This window comes from Heterodontus francisci, chromosome 18, assembly GCF_036365525.1.
Source record: "Heterodontus francisci isolate sHetFra1 chromosome 18, sHetFra1.hap1, whole genome shotgun sequence".
NCBI classification, from domain to species: Eukaryota; Metazoa; Chordata; class Chondrichthyes; order Heterodontiformes; family Heterodontidae; genus Heterodontus; species Heterodontus francisci.
This window is the reverse complement of record NC_090388.1, coordinates 56,947,770-56,962,354: the sequence shown is the minus strand read 5'-3', so window position 1 is coordinate 56,962,354 and position 14,585 is coordinate 56,947,770. Positions and strand designations below refer to the sequence as shown.

At 44.1% G+C, this 14,585-nt stretch overlaps 2 protein-coding genes across 14 annotated transcripts in view; one reads left to right on the top strand and one right to left on the bottom strand.

Annotated features, from left to right (window-relative positions):
- The window catches only part of LOC137379651 (serine/threonine-protein kinase WNK1-like), a 275,316-nt gene that overhangs the window by 93,621 nt on the left and 167,110 nt on the right, over nucleotides 1–14,585 (top strand). The gene's annotated exons all lie outside the window — the stretch shown is intronic.
- LOC137379652 (ninjurin-2-like) overlaps nucleotides 1–14,585 on the bottom strand; it is a 354,918-nt gene that overhangs the window by 339,877 nt on the left and 456 nt on the right. The window lies entirely within an intron of this gene.

The window sequence follows — 14,585 nt, the reverse complement described above, 5'->3', positions numbered from 1 at the left end:
GTGGCCTGTACACCACTCCCACAAGTGACTTCTTGCCTTTATGATTGCTCATCTCTACCCAAACTGCTTCTACATCCTAGTCTCCTGAACTTAGGTCATCCCTCTCTATTGCGCTAATATCATCATTAATTGACAGAACTACTCCTCCTTTTCCAGCTTTCTGTCCTTCCTAAATGCCATGTACCCTTCAAAATATTCAGGTCCCAATCTATGTCATCCTGCAGCCATCTCTCAGTTCATGTGTTTTGTTTCGAATGCTACGTGCATTCAGATACAGAGCCTTTAGTTTTGTCCTTTTATTATTTTTGTAACCTCGAGCCTTATCTGTTGATTTACTCTTAGATTTGTACGCTCTGTCCCTTCCTGTCACAGTCTGTTTCATTTCCCATATTAGTACCTTTCTCTTGCCTTGTCTCTACTCCTTGATTTACCATATCTTTCCAAATTTGATCCTTTGCCCTCACTGTTCAGTTTAAAACCCTCTCTACTTCCTTAGTTATGCGGCTCGCTAGAACACCGGCCCCAGCACGGTTCAGGTGTAGACCGTCCCAACGGTACAGTCTCCACTTTCCCCATTACTGGTGCCAGTACCCCACGAACCAGAACCCACTTCTAACGCACCAATCTTTGAGCAACGTATTTATTTCTCTAATCTTATTTGCCCTATACCAATTTGCACGTGGCTCAGGTAATCGGAGATTATTACCTTTTTGAGGTTCTGCTTCTTAATTTGGTGCCTAGTTCCTCATCTGACTATGCAGAACCTCTTTCCTTGAGCTGCCTTTGTCGTTGGTACCTACATGGACCACGACGACTGGATCATCCTCCTCCCACTGTAAGTTCATCTCCAGCCCTGAGCAGATGTCTTGAACCCTGGGACCGGGCAGGCAACACAACCATCAGTTCCCCTAACTATATTGTCCCCTACTACCACTACATTCCTTTTTGCTCCCTCCACTTGAATGGCTTCCTGTACCATGGTGCCATCGTCAGGTCGCTCATCCACCCTGCAGCTCCCACTGTCATCCAAACAAGCTGAAAGAACCTCAAACCTGTTGGACAATCAGGCTGAGGCTCCTGCACTCATGCCCCCTTACCTGCCTCAGCTGCAGCCACACTCACCTGTCCCTGACCACTGACTGACTAAGTCAGAAGACCCTATCCTAAGGAGTGTGACCATCTCCTGGTACAAAATGTCCAGGTAACTTTCCCCCTCCCTGATGTGTCGCATTGTCTGCAGCTCGACCTCCGGTTCAATGACTCTGTGCTGAAGCTCTTTGAGCTGCAAACACACACTGCAGACGTGTTTGCCCTGGATCACGCTGGCATCCAGGAGCTTCCACATGCTGCAGCAGTGACACATCACCTGTCCTGCCATCCTTAATGTATTTTAATTAATTACTTAATTATTTTATTCAATTATTTTATTTTCCTTTTTTTATATCTTTTATTAAGGTTGACAAGTGAACTCTGTCAGAGGTGTTGCCATGGAGAATGCACCAGTTTATGGTGACTGACCGTTAACTATCGAGCTTTGTTTGAAATTTAAACCAGGCAGCTTGATTCTAATTGGTCAAGGCATTGCCCTGAGGAATGAACCAGCGAATGGCTGTCACTTATTTTGTTTAGCTGAAACAGGCGCAATACGTGTACATGTTCTTTCTGTCTGCAAAGAACAGGGCCCTGTGTATTAATATATGTAGTTAACAGTACGTGCAAATGAGCCACACTGCAAGCCCGACTGACTATCTTAAATTGGTTGTTAGTGTAATTCTTAGCGCACTGAGGATTATTTAGCAAATGTTGATTTTCAATGCCGTTATGATGCCGTACATCCGAAAGACTGGCAGATCGTATCAAAGACATGTCCCTTGTGCTGTTTGCATCGGGCAAGGTACAGGCCGTACCCGACCAGCCCGTGCTTGCAAAACTCAAAACAGTGTCCAACGTTAGATGTGATTCTGCGATTGGGCAAAATTTGCTAAATAATCTTCAGTGTGCTAAGATTTACGCTGCCAACCAATTTAAGATTGCCAGTAGGGCTCGCAGTGTGGTACGTTTGCATGTACTGAAAGCTACGTATATTAATACACAGGGCCCTGTTCTTTGTAGACAGAAAGAACATGTACAAACATTGCGCCGGTTTCAGCTGAACAAAATAAGTGACAGCCATTCGCTGGTTCATTGGTCAAGGCACTGCCCTGAGGAACCAGTCAAGCTACCTGGTTTAAATTTCAAACGAAGCTTGGCTGTTAACTATCAGTCATCATAAACTGGTGCATTCGCCACGCCTCTGCCAATCAGAAATAAAGACAAGAAATGCTGGTAATATTCAGCAGGTCTGGCAGCATCTGTGGAGAGAGAAGCAGAGTTAACGTTTCAGGTCAGTGACGCTTCTTCAGAACTGGCAAATATTAGAAATGTGAAAGATTATAAACGAGTAAAGCAGGGGTGGGGCAAGAGATAACAAAGGAGAAGGTGTAGATAAGATAAGGTCACAGAATAGCTGACCAGAAGGTCATGGAGCAAAGGCAAACAATCTATTAATGGTGTGTTGAAAGACAAAGCATTAGTACAGCTAGGATGTTAACAGACTGAAAATTGAACAGCCGCAAGTACAAACATGAAAAAAAAAGTGGATAAGCAAACTGAACAAACAAAGATGAAATGAAATAAAATAAACACAAAAAATATATAAAAAAGAAAAAGTAACTGACAAAAGTAAAATGGGGGGCCTGTCATGCTCTGATATTGAACTCAATGTTCAGTCTGGCAGGCTGTAGTGTGCCTAATCGGTAAATGGGATGCTGTTCCTCGAGGTTGCATTGATGTTCACTGGAACACTGCAGCAATCCCAGGACAGAGATGTGGGCATGAGAGCAGGGGGGAGTGTTGAAATGGCTAGCAACCGGAAGTTCGGGGTCATGCTTTCGGACTGAGCGGAGGTGTTCCGCAAAGCGGTCACCCAGTCTGCGTTTGGTCTCCTCAATGTAGAGGAGACCACATTGTGAGCAGTGAATACAGTATACTACATTGAAAGAAATACCAGTAAATCACTGCTTCACCTGAAAGGAGTGTTTGGGGCCTGGGATAGTGAGGATAGTGCTTCCAGTTGCTTGCCATTTCAACACTCCCCCCCGCTTTCGCGCTCACATCTCTGTCCTGGGATTGCTGCAGTGTTCCAGCGGACATCAATGCAAGCTCGAGGAACAGCATCTCATTTACCAATTAGGCACACTACAGCCTGCCGGACTGAACATTGAGTTCAATAATTTCACAGCATGACAGGCCTCCCCATTTTACTCTCATTTTTAGTTAATTTTTCTTTTTTTGTGTTTATTTTATTTCATTTCATCTTAGTTTGTTTAGTTTGCTTATCCACTATTTTTTTTTTTCATGTTTGTACTTGTGGCTGTTCAATCTTCAGTCTGTTAACACCCTATCTGTACTAATGCTTTGTCTTTCATCACACCATTAACATATCGTTTGCCTTTGCTCCATCACCTTCTGGTCAGCTATTCTGTGACCTTGTCCAATCTACACCTTCTCCTTTGTTATCTCTTGCTCCACCCCCGCTTTACTTGTTTATAACCTTTCACATTTCTAATTTGCCAGTTCTGAAGGGTCACTGACCTGAAACATTAACTGTGTTTCTATTTCCACAGATGGCTGCCAGACCTGTTGAGTATTTCCAGCATTTAGAGTCATAGTTATACAGCACGGAAACAGGCCCTTCGGCCCATTGTGTCTGTGCTGGCCATCAAGCACCAATCTATTCTAATCCCATTTTCCAGCTTTTGGCCCGGAGGGCATTTCATGTGCACATCCAAATACTTAAACGTTGAGGGTTCCTGCCTCTACCACCCCTTCAGGTAGTGTGTTCCAGATTCCAACCACCCTCTGGGTGAAAAAAGTTTTTCTCAATTCCCCTCTAAACCTCCTGCCCCTTACTTTAAATCTATGCCCCCGGTTATTGATCCCTCCGCTAAGGGAAAAAGTTTCATCCTATCAATGCCCCATATAATTTTGTATACCTCAATCAGGTCCCCCCTCAGCCCTCTTTGCTCTAAGGAAAACAACCCTAGCCTATCCAGTCTCTCTCCATAGCTGAAATGCTCCAGCCCAAGCAATGTCCTGATGAATTTCCTCCACACCCCCTCCAGTGCAACCACATCCTTCCTATAGTGCGGTGACCAGAACTGCACACAGCACTCCAACTGTGGCCCAACTAGCAATAAACCGACAAGAGAACCTGTCACTGTCTATTTATTTGCTAATTAAAACACAAAGGGGTTAATTAACAAAATAACAAATAACAAAACACACTTGCTGCGGTCAAGTGGGAGTTGAATGCGAGAACCACCCAAACCCCTCACCACGTGGCTGTAACAACACAAATCTAGTAAATTCCTGTCAGACACCAACCACACCACACACTGTTGGGGGAATTTTATCGGGCCTGCAAGAGTAGCTTTTGTGGTGGAAGGTGCAACTTTTTCTTATTCTTTCTTGGGATGTGTGCGTTGCTGGCAAAGCCAGCATTTGTTGCCCAACCCTAATTGCCCTTGACAACTGAGTGACTTACTAGGCCATTTCAGAGGGCAGTTAAGAGTCAACCACGTTGCTGTGGGTCTGGTTCTTGTTTTTATTTCTGATTTCCAGCAACCGCAGTATTTTGCTTTTATTTTTGTTGTTTTCCCGTACATTGGTATTCTTGCGGATTGTCCTGTTGAGTGCAAAACAAAAATCTTTGACATGTCTCTGTTTTCAGCAATACTCATGTTTTGAGTTTCTTCTCCACTCAGCTCAAATTGTCCTCGCTTCCTGGAGTGAAACATTGCATTTTCTGTCCAGCTTCATCAGTTTTCCTCTTCACAGTTGCCTCGTCACCTTGTTTAGCACCTCTCCTTCTGCCTGCCCATTTAACTCTCCCTCCTGTAATTTCCCGATTACTTTTATCTGCTATTGTTCCTTTAAAATGGCTATTCTGTCCTTCCACATGAAGTCGTAAAGGCCTGTTGAATCTCCCTGCACCCAGTCATGTTTGGGGGTGAGGGTGGGGGGTGGTGGGCCACAATTTGACTTTTTCTTGACTTTTCTGCCGCCAATCCACTTGCCTGTTTATCTAACCTGTGAGGTGCTATTGTTGCCGTTTGCTTGTTTAAGATGTGAGAGAGGGAAAGAAAGATATCACAAAGGACAAGGGATTCCATAAAGGGGAGGAGAAGGGGAACAGAAGTTAAGACTAGTAAGGAAGGAGAGTGTCATTATTCCACCGTTCTTTTGGCTTCTGGGCATTACTTTGTTCCACTAATGGTCAACCTGAAGTCCATTCATCTGCTACATTCTTAAAATTGCCTTTTTGAGCTTGCTGGTCTCACCTTCCGAATTTGGACCGCACTACTGGTTCCCTTGGCAGTTTTAGTGGATCCCTAGGATGCAGGTGAAGAGGTGAATGGGATGGGAAAATGGCTGGAAATTAGCTTGAGAAGTTGGAAGGAAGAGATGATTGGGATTGGAGGGTGACGTAGTTAGGGTTGCTGCTGAGAGTCAACAATGAATGCTATGATGGTGCAGGAGGGGTAGAGGGAGACTGAGCTTGTTCAGGAGGGACTCCAAGCTGGATTCACCTTCCTTTCTTGCCAGCTCCTGAACTCAATTCCACTTGTTTGGTGCCTTGGGCTGTGCCCTACTTATCCCTCTGCTCCTGAGATGGAATTAATCCTGGCTTTTCAATATATTACTCTGTTCTTGTATTGCGTTATTGACCTATTCTCGACGACTCTACTACTAACCTTGTACAGCCTCCATTTCCCTGATCAACTTCTCTATTGGTTTATGGATCAACCTTCAGTTGCTCCACAACCTTGCTGTGCTCCTTTGACATCTCTTGATTTTACCTTTGCTTCTCTGCCGGTTGCCAGCTAAACCTTTGCTTTTCTATTTGCCCAGCACTGGATTCATTCCATTATTGTCTGCTGCCAAGTGCTTCCTTCCATCTTTAATTGGGACCTCCTTTCATTGGTCTGGATATCTCCTCATTTATCTGCAGTTGCCAGGCCTAGTTTCTCCCAGTAGTTGAAACATTTAGGTTCTTTCTGTAACCTTTTGCAAGCACCCGTTTGGTGCTGTTTTGGGCCAGAGTTCCCCAGGTCCTGCTTTCATTCCCACCCATTCTGGTTCTAATTTTTCTTTTACTACTCATGCAGCCATCCTTGTCCTTTTTTCACCCTCCCGCCCACTGTAGTATCTGTTGCTGGCTTTCTTTGCAGCAGCCCCAATTCTCTTTCCCTTTATTTCACTGTGAAGCTCTGGGTGCTGGTAAGCAGTTAGGACTTTGAATGAGACAGGAGGGATTGAACAGCAAGAGGCCCTCAAAAGGATCAGTAGATGCCTGAGGAGTAGGGCGATAGGCCAAGGTTTGTCTGTCTGACTGACAGGATTAGTTGATTGATTCAGGTTGAGACTCTTGCCTCCCTCTCCATCCGCCAGACTCTCAACACCGTCCCATCCCTGTTCCCCCCACCCCCCCCCCCCCCGGGTCAATCTGCCAAACTCTCTTTTTCTCCCCCCCCCACCCCCAACCCTGTCGATCTGCCAGACACTCACCACCCCCACCCCGTCCATCTGCCAGACTCTCACCACCCGCCCAGCTCTCCCACTGACTGCCTGACTCTTCTGCCCCATGCACCAAAGTTACTGTTACAGATCTAGGTTTCCATTTCAACTGGGATTATTAATTTTTAACTTTCGTCAGGCATTGTTTTCATTACTTCCAAATCCAGTGCTATCACCCCTTCTTCCCTGCCCATAAAAAGTAACCTGCCCCCAACCCATTCATTCTCTCTAATTACCACTGCATCTCTACCTTCTATTTCTGCCCTAAGGTACTCTGTCACCTCCCTACTTCATAACATTTCTCCCAAATTGTCTGTTGGGTCTTTCTTGGACACCTCTTTTCCTCATTTGTATGCTGTCCCTCAAATGAGACATTCACAGTCATTGGAATTCCATGTGTATGCTGTTGCTGTCTAGTTCTTTATCCTTGTCTCAACCTGTCGGACATCAAGAACGCCTAAGATCTCCTGGTGCATAACAAACTCCACTTCCTTGATAATTTCATTTCCTCTCCTGACCCCATCTCAGTCAGGCTAAACAAGACTGTGTGAAATCCAGGTGTTGAATTTGGCCAAGTTTCAAACCCCAAATGTTGTCCAGTGCTATGATTGCTTATTTCTAATCTCCTCTAGACTTGACTTTCCCTCCTAGACAATTAGGCTTATTAACTTCTCAGCTGTGCATCGCTACCTTCCTTCACCCATCATTGAGCTGCCTAGTCCCTGTTGTATGGCGTACCGACCTCTACCTTGCAGAAGCTCAACGCCAACTCACAGACACCTCTTCCTACCTCCCTCTGGACCATGACCCCACCACCGAACATCAAGCCACCGTCCATAGGACTGTCACTGACCTCATCTCCTCTGGAGATCTTCCCTCTACAGCTTCCAACCTCATAGTCCCACAACCCCGGACAGCCCGCTTCTACCTCCTTCTCAAAATCCACAAACGGGACTGTCCCGGCAGACCCATTGTGTCAGCCTGCTCCTGCCCCACTGAACTTATTTCTTCCTATCTAGACTCTATCTTTTCTCCGCTGGTCCAGTCTCTTCCCACCTACATCCGTGACTCTTCTGACGCTCTACGTCATTTTGACAATTTCCAGTTTCCTGGTCCCAACCGCCGCCTCTTCACTATGGACGTCCAATCGCTCTACACCTCCATCCCCCACCAGGATGGTTTGAGGGCTCTCCGCTTCTTCCTGGAACAGAGGCCCAACCAGTCCCCATCCACCACCACCCTCCTCCGCCTGGCTGAACTTGTTCTCACATTGAACAACTTCTCCTTCAACTCCACGCACTTCCTTCAAGTAAAAGGTGTCGCTATGGGTACCCGCATGGGTCCTAGTTATGCCTGTCTTTTTGTGGGATATGTCGAGCATTCTTTATTCCAGTCCTACTCAGGCCCCCTCCCCCAACTCTTTTTCCGGTACATTGATGACTGTATCGGTGCCGTTTCCTGCTCCCGCCCCGAACTAGAAAACTTTATCAACTTTGCTTCCAATTTCCACCCTTCTCTCACCTTTACATGGTCCATCTCTGACACTTCCCTTCCCTTCCTCGACTTCTCTGTCTCCATCTCTGGGGATAGGTTGTCTACCAATATCCATTATAAGCCCACCGACTCCCACAGCTACCTCGACTACACTTCTTCACACCCTACCTCCTGTAAGGACTCCATTCCATTCTCCCAGTTTCTCCGTCTCCAACGCATCTGCTCTGATGATGCGAGCTTCCATGACGGTGCTTCTGATATGACCTCCTTTTTTCCTCAACCGAGGATTTCCCCCCACTGTGGTTGACAGGGCCCTCAACCGTGTCCGACCCATTCCCCGCACCTCTACCCTCACCCCTCCCTCCCAGAACCGTGACATGGTTCCCCTTGTCCTCACTTTTCATCCCACCAGCCTCCATATCCAAAGGATCATCCTCCGCCATTTTCGCCACCTCCAGCGTGATGCCACTACCAGTCGCATCTTCCCCTCCCTTCCCCTGTCAGCATTCCGAAGGGATCGTTCTCTCCGCGACACCCTGGTCCACTCCTCCATTACCCCCACCATCTCGTCCCCGTCCCAGGGCACCTTCCCCTGCAATCGCAGGAGGTGTAATACCTGCCCATTTACTTCCTCTCTCCTCACTATCCCAGGCCCCAAACACTCCTTTCAGGTGAAGCAGCGATTTACTTGTACTTCTTTCAATGTACTGTACTGTATTCGCTGCTCACAGTGTGGTCTCCTCTACATTGGGGAGACCAAGCACAGACTGGGTGACCGCTTTGCGGAACATCTCCGCTCAGTCCGCAAGCAGGACCCTGAGCTTCCGGTTGCTTGCCATTTCAACACTCCCCCCTGCTCATGCTCACATCTCTGTCCTGGGATTGCTGCAGTGTTCCAGTGAACATCAACGCAAGCTCGAGGAACAGCATCTCATCTACCGATTAGGCACACTTCAGCCTGCCGGACTGAACATTGAGTTCAATAGTTTCAGAGCATGACAGCCCCCCATTTTACTTTCATTTTTAGTTATTTTTTCTTCCTTTTTTTTTTACATTTTTTACAATCTTTTTTTTGCATTTATTTCATTTCATAGTTTGTTCAGTTTGCTTACCCACTGTTTTTTTCAGGTTTTTTTTTCAGGTTTGCACTTGCTGCTGTTCAATATTCAGTGTATTTACACCTAATCTGTACTAATGCTTTGTCTTTCAACACACCATTAACATATTGTTTGCCTTTGCTCCGTGACCTTTTGGTCAGCCATGTGGCCTGGTCCAATCTGCACCTTCTCCTTTGTTATCTCTTGCCCCACCCCCACCTCACTTGCTTATAATCTGTGACTTTTCTAATATTTGTCAGTTCCGAAGAAGGGTCACTGACCCGAAACGTTAACTCTGCTTCTCTTTCCACAGATGCTGCCAGACCTGCTGAGTGATTCCAGCATTTCTTGTTTTTGTTCCTGTTAACTAGCTGTGCCTCCTTGTTCCACATGGGGGAGTACTTCGTCTGGTAATTTAGTTCTCGGGATGAGATGCAAAAGTTCAGGAACATTAAATTCGATGTGGTTTTTTTGAAAAAAAAAGGCAGTCTATCATCCAGCTGCTGCCAAGTCGAGAAATGTAGGTAGAAAGGTGGACTGGATAAATATTTTTAAGGCAGTCCTTTGTTCCTCAAGGCTTTAAAAGAGGCGATGGTTCGGGTTCAGTCCATTAGAGGGAAGTTAGGATAAACCAGCCAGAGCTCCCTGGATGATGAAAGAGTTAGTGAGATGAAGCAGAAAAGGGGTGTGTTTCACGCGTCTCAAGTTGATAATACAAATGAGAACAAGCTGAATATAGAAAATTCAGAAGGGAAATGAAAAAAGAAATAAAAGCAGCAGAGAAAATATTAAGAGATGGGCAGTCAACATAAAAAGGAATCCAAACGACTGCTGTGGGCATATACAATAAAAACTTGGTCATTCGGCACTTTGCCACCCAGCAGGCTCTATTGTCCGGAATTTCCAAAATCTCCCTAAAGTAGTCTCGATTGTAGTAACCAGAATCCATCTGGCACCTCCAGTCATCTCCTAAATCTCTCCTGGGCTGATTTTTCCCAAGTGCAGTCAGTTGGTCTCTGTATTAGTTGGTGATCCTGCTGATCTTCGTCTTAGTGGCGCTGCATTTGTACATCATCTACTTTGTGTTTAATCATTTCTCTTAAAATTAAAACTATTGTATTGCCTTGGTAAGCACAATGCTTGATTAACCGGAATTTTATGTTATCTGACACCTCTCTGGCTCGGCAAATGCCAGAGAACAAAGCTTTTACTGTAAGTAGTGAAAGGGGGTAAAAAGAGGAGTGGGGCCGATTAGGGATGAAAAAGGAGAGATACGCATGGAGGCAGAAAGTGAGTACTTTGCATCTGCCTTTACCAAGCACTAAGGTGCTGACAGTCATAGTGAAAGAGGAGGAAGTTGCGACACTAGATGAGCTAAAAATTAAGAGGAGCTATTAGATAGGTTGGCTGTACTTAAAGTTGATAAGTCACCAGGACCAGATCAGATGCATCTGAGAATGCTAAGGATGGAAATTGTGGAGGCACTGGCCATAATCTTCCAATCAAGCTTAGATGCAGAGGTGGTGTCAGAGGACTGGAGAATTGCAAATTATACACCCTTGTTTAAAAAATGATGTATGGATAAGCCCAGCAACTCACAGGTCAGTCAGTTTAACCTTGGTGGTTAGAAATGAAAATGTGGGACAAAAAATAATCACTTGGACAAATATGGATTAATTAAGGATGGCCAACACTGATTTATAAGGGTAATTGTGTTTAACCAAGTTGATTGAGTTTTTTGATGAGGTAACAGAAAGTTGATCAGGGTAATGCAGATGATGTGTACACTGACTTCCGAAAGACATTTGATAAAGTACCATATAACAGCAAAGTGAAAGCCTATGGAATAAAAGAGACAGTGACAGCATGGATATCAAGTTAACTGAATGACAGGAAACAGAGTAGTGGTGAACAGTTGTTTTTTCCAGACTAAAGGAAGGTATTTTCCTTTGATTCTTTCATGGGATGTGAACGTCACTGGCAAGGTCAACATTTGTTTCCCATCCCTAATAATCCTTCTGTAGGTGGTGGTGAGCCACCTTCTTGAACCACTGCAGCCCATGTGGTGTAGGTACACCCTTAGTGCTGTTCGGAAGGGAGTTCCAGGTTTTTGACCCAGTGGCAGTGAAGAACTATAGTGGCATTCCACGGGATTGATATAAGGACCACTGCTTTTCTTGATCTATTTCAATGATCTATACTTGGGGCACAATTTATAAATTTGCAGATGATACAAAACTTGGAAGTATAGTGAACTGTGAGGAGGGTAGTGGTAGTGTTATGAGTGCTTCTATATTTTTAACTTTTTATTGAGGACTCATGTATTTTAGAACTGGACATTGGTTTATTTTGGGAAAAGTGAAAAGACTCCTTGGATGGGTTTTTACCAAGGTCACTGAGAGGTCTGGCTTTGAAATCAGACAATTACTGGAAGGATCAAGGAGTGCTTAAAAACAGTTACTGGAAGGCACCAGTCTTCAAATAATTACCCAGCAGGTGTTGTTTTTGACTTGGGGCAGATGTTTACAGAGAAGTAACAAGTCAAGATATATAGGGGTCAGGAGGCTTGACTTCTGAAATATTTTTGGTTTCACTTTGAATTGTTGCAAAAGGCCATCGGGGATGAACAGCAGTTTGAAAAGGAGTAAAGAATCAGCTTGTCAGAAGAACAAACCACTCCAACCCAGTGTGTTCCAGCTCTTTAGGGAAAAAAAAACTGCTAGTTTTCCATCTCTCAAGAAGCTGAGCAACAAGTGTAAGAAGCAAACTGAAACTGTTGCTGCATTTCTGCCTTAAGGCCAGTTTGAAACTTCTGTTGCATTTCCTGGGAAGCCTGCCCAAACGGATCTTCAACGTCACCTTAACAGAACTGTTCTAGGAAGATCCCAGTGACAGCCGTCTATACGCATTTGGGACGCCAAACCAAAACAAAGGACACCTTTCCATATCTTCTTTCTTTCTTCGAGAATGAGCAAGTATTCAGCCCAAGTGTTTTTTTTTTGTAATAAGAGCTCTAAAACCCTTTCTTTTTCTGGTTTGTTTGTGTGTGTTAAAAAGGGAACTTTTATATTTCAATCTGTGTGTTTGCTTTGCTTCATTTCTGGTTAAAACCTGTTTTATAATCTGGTAATTTTGTTGGTTAAAGAAATCTGGTTGGTGTGTTTTATTCTGGGGTAAAAATAGTCTGTGATTGAACGTATCGCTAAGTGGGAAAAATTTTTTATATGCTGTGACCTGTGGAGAAGTGGAACTGAAATAAACAGTGTACTCCTCCTGCCTCAATCGTAACAATAGACTTCAAGAAGACATAGACAGGTGGAATGGGTGGACATGTGGCAGATGAATTTTAATGCAGAGAAGTGTGAAATTATTAGAATGATGAAAGGCAATATAACATTAAAGAAATGCAATTCTAAACGGGGTGCAAGAGCAAAGGGACTTGGGGGTATATGTGCACAAATCAGTGAAGGTGCCAGGGCAGATTCAGAAAACTGTTAAGGCATGCAGGATCCTGGACTTTATGAACAGAGGCAGATAGTACAAAAGCAAGGATGCTAACAAGAACCTTAGTAAAAGACTGATTCTGCATCAACTGGAATATTGTGTACAGGTCTGGGCACCGCACTTCAGGAAGGATGTGAAGATGTTGGAGAGGCTGCAGAAATGATTTGCAAGCATGTTTCCAAGGATGAGAGGCTTCAGTTACAAGAATAAATTGGAGAAGCTGAGGCTATGGTCCTTAGAGAAGAGAATGGGTCTGGACAGAGTAGTTGGGGAGAAACTGTTTCCATTGGCAAAAGGGCTGAGAGCCAGAGGACACTGATATAAGATGAATGACAAAAGAATCAAAGGTGATATGAGAAACATTTTTACACAGCGACTGAATAGGATCGGAAATGCACTGTGAGAGTGTGGTGGAGGCAGATTCAGTTGTGGCTTTCAAAGGGTAATGATTAATTATCTGAAGAGGAGTAATTTGCAGGGCTCTGGGTCAATGGCAGGGGAGTGAGACTAGGTGAGTTGCTCTTAGAGAACCGGCATAGACATAACGGGCTGAATGGTTGCCTCACTGTGCACATTCGATCATTCTTGGAAAGGTAAAGCAATAGTTGCCTTTCCCATAACATTAAGAGTACCCATGAATCGAATAGAAGAAGTTAATTGTTTTTATCCATACTAAGAACATAAGATACATTTTCTGGTTGTAGTTTTTTTATTTGGGTTTCCAGCTTTCGCCATTCCGTGATGAAGATGTACAGGAGTAGTTACAGACTCCTTCTAATTTTCCTTCCCTGCAACACTATTCTGGTCTCCATGCAATAAAAAGGACATGGAAGCACTGTAGAAAGTGTGTGAACGATTTACTAGGATGGTACCAGAACTGAGAGATAACAGCTGTTGGGAACGACTTAAGAGTTAAGGCTCTTTTCTTTAGAAAAGAGAAGAATTAAAGGAAACCTGGTAGAGGACTTTAAAAAAAATTATGAATGGGTTGGACAGAGTAAATATGGGGAGAATGTTTCCACTAATGGGAAAATCGAAAACTAGAGCCATAAATACAAGATGGTTGCTAATCAATCCAATGGAGAAATAAGGGGGAATTTCTTTACTGTGGTTAAAATATCAAACTTGCTACCACATGAGGCAAATAGCTTGAATTCCTTCAAAAGGAAATTAGATGAATACGAGAGAAAAGGGAATATAAAGATGTGCTGAGCTGCAGTGGATGGACTCTGAGGACTTGTATGCAGTACAAACACCAGTCAGACGAGTTGGGCCAAGTGGCCTGTTTCTGAGCTGTATATTCTCTACTTATTTTAAATTGATCATGGGCATCATCAGTCTTGTTAGCAGTTATGTGGTTTGAATTTGTTTTGAGTCAGTTATTGGAGAAAATTTTTTTTGAAAAAGTTTCGAAGATCCTCAAGCCTTCCAAAAACTAATGATTTGATTTTCCTTCGTAAAAGTTATTGAAACATTAAGATGTTAAATGCACTTAGATATTTTAATTCCCTGTAAGAGCTCCCAGTTTCTCCTGTTGGATTAGTGAAAAATGCTGACTGGGACTTGAGGTTTCTTGTTCACCACCACCTTTCCCAGTCAACAAACACGCAAGGAAGTAAATAATATCACTTAAGTACTTACATGCAGCTCCTACTAGCTTTGACGGAATTATAGCAGGCTTTAAAGTGATGTGTGTTTGGAAAGTTTCTAAGCTTTTTTTAAACCCCTTTCTTCTGCCTGGTATATTGCCTGCAATTGAGGCAATAGGCTTCCACCAACAGCCCTTATAAATAAGCATTGGGACGTGACTAGCTGTAACCGTTCATTGATTTTTGCCTTCCCTGTGCACCCAACCTACATCCTACATTTTCT